This window comes from Lithobates pipiens, unplaced genomic scaffold, assembly GCF_037356315.1.
Source record: "Lithobates pipiens isolate NorthernLeopardFrog02 unplaced genomic scaffold, aLitPip1_a1.2 Scaffold_23, whole genome shotgun sequence".
Lineage (NCBI taxonomy): Eukaryota > Metazoa > Chordata > Amphibia > Anura > Ranidae > Lithobates > Lithobates pipiens.
Genome location: NW_027507785.1, coordinates 141672107 through 141681424, shown reverse-complemented (window position 1 = coordinate 141681424; position 9318 = coordinate 141672107).

The window sequence follows — 9318 nt, the reverse complement described above, 5'->3', positions numbered from 1 at the left end:
TTTTGGTACAAGAAAGTCGCCGTTTATTTGATGTAATTGGCCATGTTCAATTCTTATATTATTTTTTCTAAGAGCACCCAAAGTTCCCTGACCTATCTAAGATTCCAAGAAGATGTCATCACAGCCCTTGTCTATCCCCATGGCCAACCCACTCAACTAATTCGCTCTGATGCAGTAGCCAGACTCCATGAAAGGCACTTTCCCGACATCCTCCCTCCTACCCAAACAGGTCGCAAACCCCAAAAAAGATGCCGTGTGTGTACAAGTAGAGGAATTCGCCGTGACACCCGATACTACTGTCCAGACTGTCCCTCCCAGCCAGGCCTCTGCATTGGAACTTGCTATCGAAGCTATCATACTTCACTAAACTATTAGTAAAGTGAAGATGATTTCTTTCCAGTATCCACTTTCTGCCATTTCTGTGTATGACCCGGACTGTTAAATGACTATGCCTCTGCCAAACATATTTCTGCCTTCAACGTGAATTGACCTCGGCCTGTTAAATGACCATGCTTTTTGCCTGCCTCCTGAACTGATCATTTGCCCTGCCACTGTACAGCACAGGGGTCTCACATGTGAGGGGCTCCAGAAAAAGTTTTCCGAGTGGAGAAAACCTTTTTCTCCAGGTTTTTCGTTTTCTCGGATTAGGGTCTGGAGACTCGGAGGCTTCGTAGAGATTTGGGTGGGAAGAAGCCTCTACCCCTGTCCTCGGGTCTTACCTGACCAAGGCCCAATGTACAAAGTGCCGCCTGCTGCCATCTGAACTGGCCCTGCCTTTGCCTGCCACCTAAACTGGCCATGCCTGTGCCTGCCACCTGAACTGGACATGCCTATGCCTGAACTGCCTGCTAAACCTTGGACTGTACTGAACCATGTTCATAATTTTCCATATCTGTCTGCTGCCTGGACAATTCCTGGACATTTCCTTTGGCTGTCTAGAAAATGCTTTGACTGCTCTGGAATGGTGTCCCTGTCTGCTAAAACCACAGGTGAGCCTTTTTTTTACCCTTTGCTCAGAAGAATGTATTTTGGTGTGTAATTCTTGGTGTGTACATGCTATATGTTAGAAGCCTGAAGGTGGTACTTGTATGTTGGGCTTCTGTATGCGGCCAGGCTGTGGAAAAGTCTGACACATGGGGTATCGCCATACTCAGGACGAGTAGCAGAATGTATTTTGGGGTGTCATTTTGGCTATGTACATGTTATGTGTTAGAAAGATCTTCTAAATTGACAACTTTGTGAAAAAAAAATAGGTTTTTATTTTCTTTCCACATTTTCCAAAAAATTGTGGAAAGAAATTATATGTTCAAAAGACTCATTATGCCTCATAGAATATACATTAGGTTGTTTTCTTTCCAAAATGGGGTCACTTTGTGGGTAATTCCATTGTCCTGGTACTCCAGGGCCTTCAAAAATGTAATAGGTACTCAGGAAATGAAATGTGTAATTTATGCCTTTAGAACGCCTGATGGTGCTATATGGATGTTGGGCCTCTGTATGTTGCTAGGCTGTGGAAAAGTCTGACACATGGGGTATCGCCATACTCAGGACGAGTAGCAGAATGAATTTTGGGGTGTCATTTTGGCTATGTACATGTTATGTGTTAGAAAGATCTTCTAAATTGACAACTTTGTGAAAAAAAAATAGGTTTTCATTTTCTTTCCACGTTTTCCAAAAACTTGTGGAAAGAAATTAAATGTTCAAAAGACTCATTATGCCTCACAGAATATACATTGGGTTGTTTTCTTTCCAAAATGGGGTCACTTTGTGGGTAATTCCATTGTCCTGGTGCTCCAGGGCCTTCAAAAATTTAATAGGTACTCAGGAAATGAAATGTGTTTCATGTGTTGAAATGTGTTAATTTATGCCTTTAGAACGCCTGATGGTGCTACATGGATGTTGGGCCTCTGTATGTGGCCAGGCTGTGGAAAAGTCTGACACATGGGGTATCTCCATACTCAGGACGAATAGCAGAATGTATTTTGGGGTGTAATTGCAATTATGCCTGCACCATGTGTGAGAAATAACTTGTAAATATGATAATTTCGTGAAAAAAAAAATATATATATATATTTCTTAATTTTCCAAAGCATTGTGGGGAAAAAATTGCAACTTCAAAAAATTCACTACGCCTCTTATCAATTACCGCAGACTGTCTTCTTTCCAAAAAGGGGTCATTTGGGGGGTTATTGTACTGTCCTGACATTTTAGGGCCTCAAGAACTGAGATAGGCCATCAGTGCATTAGGATTGATACATTTTCAATTATGCATAGCATGGCTTGTAGGCTCTATAACTTTCACACAAACCAATGATCATACACTTATCAGGATTTTTTTTACCAAAGACATGTAGTAGAATACATTTTGGCCTAAATTTTTGCCAAAATTAGATTTTTTTGGTTTCTTTTAAAAGAGAAAGTAGAAAATTTAGTTTTTTTTTCAAAAAATTCGCTCTTTTTTCGCTTATATTACAAAAAATAATAAATGAAGTGGTGAATAAATACCACCAAAAGAAAGCTCTATTTGTGTGAACAAAATGATAAAAAATTCATTTGGTTACAGTGTAGCATGACTGAGTAATTGTCATTCAAAGTAAGAGAGCACTGAAAGCTGAAAATTGGTCTGGGAAGGAAGGGGGTTTAAGTGTCCTGTATTGAGGTGGTTAATTAATTGTAATACCTCATATAGTACAGTGCAGCGATATAAACTTTTTTTTTTTTTTTAAAGTGAAGTGATCCTAATAGCATAATGTCAATGAAAGCATGAATACAAATAAAATTACAAAGGTGTTCTGTGCTAATATACAAAAACGGATTCAATAGTGATACAAAATGTTCAATAAACAGATATGAATAGAAACCAAGTGTCCACTTCAATCTTTCATTGCTCTCTTCTGTGAACAAAGACGGGACCTCTGCCTCTAATGTCCCCCCAGAATACCTCTGTACCCCTAGTACACCTCTTCCACTACTGTACTCCCAACATACCTGTCTACCCTCCAGTACACCACTGTACCCTCCTCCAGAACACCTCTGTAACTTCAGCACACCTCTGCTACTAATGTCTCCCCAGTACAGCGTTGTACCCTGAGCACACCTCTGCAACCTAAAAACCCATTAACCTCTGCATTCACCTTAACACTCCTCATAATCTTCCAGGTGGAAGGGGAGGTCCCAGGCAATATTGTGTACAGTGTAATGAGCTGACGCATATGCAGTAGTCTCATGCTGTGATCCGCACACGCTTGCTGAGACACAACCAAGGCAGGACAATTAACATACTGTAAATGCAGAACTGTCCTGGAAAATCCACAATAGTTGACAGGTATGCTGTTACATATGCCCTTTTTTTCAGGGGGGTAGGAGAAAGTACCTATTTCACTGCAGGGACGTGCGGTGAGATCAGTGGCTAGTGAGGCACTGGCTAGTATCAGAGCCAGATACATACAGGTTACATATGCCATCGTTAGAGCGAGAGCAATAATTCTAGCACTAGACCTCCTCTGTAACTCTAAACATCTAACCTGTAAAAAATATTAAAGCTTCACCTATAGAGATTTATAAGTAATGAAGTTTGGTGCCATTCCATAACTGTGCGCAAATTTAAAGTGTGACATGTTAGGTATCTATTTAACATCATCTTTCACATTATACAAAAAGATTTACCTAACGTTAGTGTTTTTTTTTTTTATTAATGAAACAGTTTTTTTTTCCCTTGACCAAATGTATTCGGGATATCACTCACTCCCCATATACCCCCTTTTACCCTTGGCCCCCCTCCATTACCTTATTACCTTCCCCCTTTTCCCAATAAATAGACGACACCGGAGTTCGGAGTGTAAATGGCCATAGCAGCCTTTATTAACAAATCAAAACTTTACCATACCAGGCCTCCGGCCGTTTATCAGCCCAGAGACAACCCTCTTTCCCGCAGTGCCACCAATCCCGTATTCCAGCCAACCCTTCCGCTGGGATACACCAAAAGGGGGGCACATACCACCTATGAGCCCCCCACACTTCCATCACATCAGTTTTCCTGTCCCATCAAAGACCAAAAGACCCGCAGCCCGCAAGGATGACCACCTTATCCTTAAGGGCCCCTCCACACCCGTAGGGCCCGTTCAATCCAGTCCTGCAGACCCAATGCCCAAAGATCAGTCCCCATCGCCGTGAGGTGCACCCCATCTCCCCTCAGGTACATACCCACGTTAACCTACAAATCCATGTGCCGCACCACAAGACCCCAATTCCTCATTACAAACCTCCCCAAGGCCTTGTTAACTTTTATGCGGGCCTTATTGAGTCTGACTACAGACCGGGCCATCCACCATGTCGGACCATACCAGCACCATTCCCGGAAAATCCCTGCGAAGCAGCAAAAAATCACATTTTACGTCTGCAATCAGGTCCCTTGTAGATGGAACACCCAAGTCATTACCCCCCACCATGGAGCACCAACACATCTGGGGGCCTATCCAGGCTGGCGTACCGTTGTATTTCCGACACCACCCTGCTCCATTTCATACCCGGGATCCCCAACCACCTGATGCATGCCTCACTACGGGAAATCCCCAGCTGCCTTCCCTCTGGCCTGACCTCCGCTCTCCTGGCGCCCCAAAAAGCGTATGAGTGCCCTAGGATCCAGGCGAGGCATGGTTGACCTCCATCTGAAATGACAGAACAAAACTGAACAACATCTACTCCCCCTTCTTACGTTTTTTTTTTATTTTTTTAAAGGAAAACTCTTGCATTACAAACCCAACATCCTCCCATTCTGAGAAAAACCCAAACTACACCAAGTGTGGCCGAACATACGACCTGGACTCCAATCTCCCGATCCTTTTCACTGCTGCCTCATCCAACCTACACCTGGCAGCCTCAGTGGCCGCCCCAATGCGGAAGGAGTGTGAAGTACAAACTATCAAACCCCCCTGCCTGCAGACACTTCCGAAAAACCGCCACGAATTGAAACCTGGACAAGAACGTCCCATCCCCGTGCAGCAGCAAGGGGCCATCCCCTCCCAGATCTGATCGTCAGGAACTCCGAAATCATCCGCACCGGGCATACCACCGAGCCCGGCAACGCATGCAACCAGATATACACCCCCTTACCCCGTTGGTCCGTCTTAGACCTGCGGAGCTTCAACATCACCCTATCCACCCGCAACGCCACATCCTGTCCCAGCAAACCCCCCCCCCCCAACCCTTTTAGCCGGACTAACCAATTCCCCTACCCGAAACGCTCCAAAAAACACTTGTGAAAACGCTGTTCAGAAAAGCTGCTCCTCATAACTCGACGCACACAGCCCACCCAATTCGTCGCAGATGACCTGAAGTATAGCAAAAGTCACCGGTCTCCTCCCGTCCTTCTGGGGGTTACCTTTCCGGTACCCCTTCAAGGCCTGCTTCACCCAGAATCCCTTTGTAACGTTCTCCTGGCCCCGCAGTTTAAACCAAAAGGCTAGCGCCGCCAACTTGTGCTCAATTGACCCCCCCCTGGCCAAACGGTCGGCTGCTGCAGTGCCTGGGGGGTCCAGGCGGAATCCTCCACATTGGCGGGGCTCGGGGAGTGGGGTTTTGGGCACGGATTTCACCCGCTCCCCACCAGCAAGGGCAGACTTGAGAGGGAGGACGGTTCCCCCATCCATTGCAGCGGTTCCAGCACAGGGGGAGACCTGGCAGAGGAGGAGCAGAGTCACGCCTGCATGGCAGCCACCAGTCGCTGTGGGCAGGTCCACTGAGATGGATGGGAGAAGCACTGCAAGCTAGGGCAGAGGGAGACTGAGGGGGCCCGTGCCGGGGCAGATGGCAGCATCCACACGCAGCAGGGCCAGGGATGGTCGGGCCAGCGGCACCGGGAGAGCTACACCTGGAAGGGAGGTCACGGCCGCCCGGCGCACGGTGCCTTTGGGGCTGCTTATGCCTATGCTACCTATGGCAGAAGTGCGTTCGGAAGGAGAACTGTCGGTATCTGACGAGGAGGTCCTGGGAGGCAACGACACGGTGGGAGCATCCGGAGTGGCGGCTGCAGACCCCAGACCCAGACAGCCAGGTAAGACTTTACAATTATCTCCTACTGTTTTAAATGCTGCATTGTGTAGAATTCTTGATGGGGAGGGGGGGATACCGCTAGTGCTACGGGTGAGGGAATGGTGGCGGTGGTTCCGAGGGGGGTGGGCAATCTGCCTGCCGCCTGTGGGACACAGGAGCCTTTACAAGCGTTGCTGGGGGGTCTGAAGGACTTACTACAATGCTTTGCGGACAACACCGCAGGGGTGCCTCCGCAGGTGGCGCCGTGGGATGGGCAGAAGGAACGGTCAGGGATGGGGTAGTCGCAGGGGACAGGTACATCGCAGGAGACGGGGGCGTCGTGAGGGGAGCATCCTACTGCAGGGGCTCAGCCGCCTGTGAGCACACCGGCTGCGGTGGGTGCGGCCCTTTCTCCGAGCGGCCGTTACCGGATTTGGTAGTGTCACCATTGGGGGTGGTGCCTAAGAAGGAGCCTAATAAGTTCCGACGTATTCATCACCTCTCCTTTCCAAAAGGGGGCTCGGTGAATGACGCCATTGACCTGGAGGCCTGCACAGTGTCATACATGTCCTTTGACGCTGCGGGGGGCTGAGTTCGTCATTATGGGCGGGGGGCGCTCATGGCAAAATCGGACATTGAGTCGGCGTTCAGGTTGTTGCCGGTGCACCCGGAGAACTTTCGCCTGTTGGGGTGCTGTTGGCAAGAATGTTTTATGTGGACCAATGTTTGCCCATGGGCTGTTCCGTTTCCTGTGCCTTGTTTGAGCTATTCAGCTCATTCCTGGAATGGGTGGTGTGTCTGGCTGGGTTTCGGTTATCCATTACCTGGACGACTTTCTCGTGGTAGGCCCCCCCTGCTTCCAATGTGTGTGTGATCCTCTTGGCCACGTTGCAACACATTGCCGAAAAATTTGGGATCCCACTGGCGGCGGACAAGACGGAGGGGCCCGTGATGGTGCTGAGTTTTTTGGGAATTGAGATTGACACGGTCGCCATGGAGTGCCGGTTGCCGAGGGACAAGGTGGATGGGCTCAAGGTGGAGATTCGGGAGATGGTGGGGCTGAAGAAAGTTAAACTACGCAAGTTGCAGTTGGTTTTGGGGAAGTTGAACTTTGCTTGCCGCATCATCCCGATGGGAAGGGTGTTTTGCCGCAGACTGTCGGCGGCCACGGCGGGGACACAGGCGCCAACCCACTTCATTAGATTGACCAGGGAGCATAGGGAAGACTTGAGGGTGTGGTATGCGTTTCTGGAGAAGTACAACGGACGGTCAGTTTGGATGACAGGGCCGGTAAGTAACTTCGACCTGGAGCTGGTGACGGATGCAGTGGGGTCCATGGGCTACGGGGGCCTTTTTCCAGGGTCAGTGGAGTGCGGAGGCCTGGCCTGGCCACGGTCGCGGGTGGAGGCGGGTTTCACACGGAACCTGGTTCTGCTGGAGCTGTTTCCGGTGGTGCTGGTGGTGGAATTATGGGGAACGGCATGTAGGATTCGGAAGATCAGGTTGCACTGCGATAACATGGGGGTGGTGCAGGTGATTAATCAGGTGTCAGCATCCTCGCTACCGATGATGAGGCTGCTGCGCCACCTAGTGTTGCGGTGCCTGCAGAAGAACATTTTTATGTATGCCGTCCATATTCCGGGAGTAGACAATAACGTAAGCTGATGCTTTGTCTCGATTTCAGTGGCAGAGATTTCGGGCCCTGGCTCCGGCCGTGGCGAGAGAGGGGATCCCCTGCCCGGGGTGGCTTTGGGAGATTGCCTTGGAATCACCGTAGGATGGATCAGGAGGTCGGTGAGCGCGACTACCTGGTCGGCATCCAGTAAAGTGTGGCGGGAATGGATGGCCTTTACACGGCTGGCGGACTCCGAGCTGGCAGGGGGGGAAAACGGGGTTTGTTGGTGTTGTATTTCGTATCTAGGCAGATGGAACCCCGCCGCCTCCCGCGTGATGGCGCTATCTGACCTTGTAGCCAGTCTGTCCCCCTGGATGCAGCTGCTTCCCGCAGCCGCTCAAACAGCCATGTAAATAGCACAAAAAGCAGTGCTAAACTGTATACCGGTTGCACGGCTCCTCCCGCCCCCCCGCAAAGTGCTGTGTATCACCGGCCTGCACTCACGTTCGCACCGCTGCAGCTTCCTCCTGCTCTGTCCCACGCTTGTTTCCACAGCTCCTCCCCCTCCTTTTATGTTGCTCCACCCCTCTTCCTTTCTTTACATAGCTCCACCCCCTCTCTCTCTCTTTTCTTGCAGTTAACCCCTTCCTTCCCCCTGACATTTGTCATGCCCAGCCCTTCACCTACGGCTTTTAGCCTGCGTTTCCGGGCCTCCTGTACCTTTTCAATAGAATCAGTTTCTCCCTCTTAACTGTGTGTGAAAACATGGGATTGTGAGTAAACATGTTTTTCCTTGGACTTCCTGGACTGAGCTGAAAGGGAGAGGTGTGCCTCCTACAGCATTATTTTTTTTATTGGCCAGCTGGGACCAATGGCACTTTACCATTGATCCAAGTCTCCAATCTGTTCATTGAGCTCAGTGCCTCTCAGACAAGGAGAGGCACTGTGACGTACAGCATGTATGACAGGATTAGAAAAAGGAAGTTCAATAGCCAGTAGCCAATAGTCTCGTACTTGCTTCAGAGCTTGCTTCGTTTTTGGTCCGTCGGAACAGCATGCCGCCGAACTGTTTTCCCGAAAGGAATTGGCCTTGTCGGAAATATTTAAAAGATGTTCTATTTCAAGATCCCTCCGAATTTTCGTAAAAAAAAATAAAAAATCAGATGAGGCATACACATGATCGCAATATACAATGAAAAGCTTCTGTCCTACTTTTTCTGTCGGACATTCCGCTCATGTGTACGCGACATTAGTTTGCTCCAGAGTGTGTAAGCTTGTATTTAACGGCTTGCCGCCCGCCAGCTGTCATATGACGGCCAGTCGGCGTGGCTCTCGTTCTGGGAGGGTGTCATATGATGGCCTCCCATTTAAACAGGGAATGCGTGCGATCAGGCATGGCTGTTTACCACATTATCGGCCGTGATGAAGTCACGGCCAATCACTGGTGGTACCGCCCCACTTTGCAAGGCGCATATGCTCAATCGGGATCGAGCTGCCTATGCACATCGGTGGCGGCGTGTTCCCGGGAACACTGCTCGTCACCCACGGTGGTAAACAGTCATTGGCCGGCGGCTGTTTACCACGTGATTGGCTGTGATGCTGTCACAGCCGATCACTAAATGTAAACAAACCGCGGTAACGAGATGTTACCGGGTTCTCCTCCTCACACACTG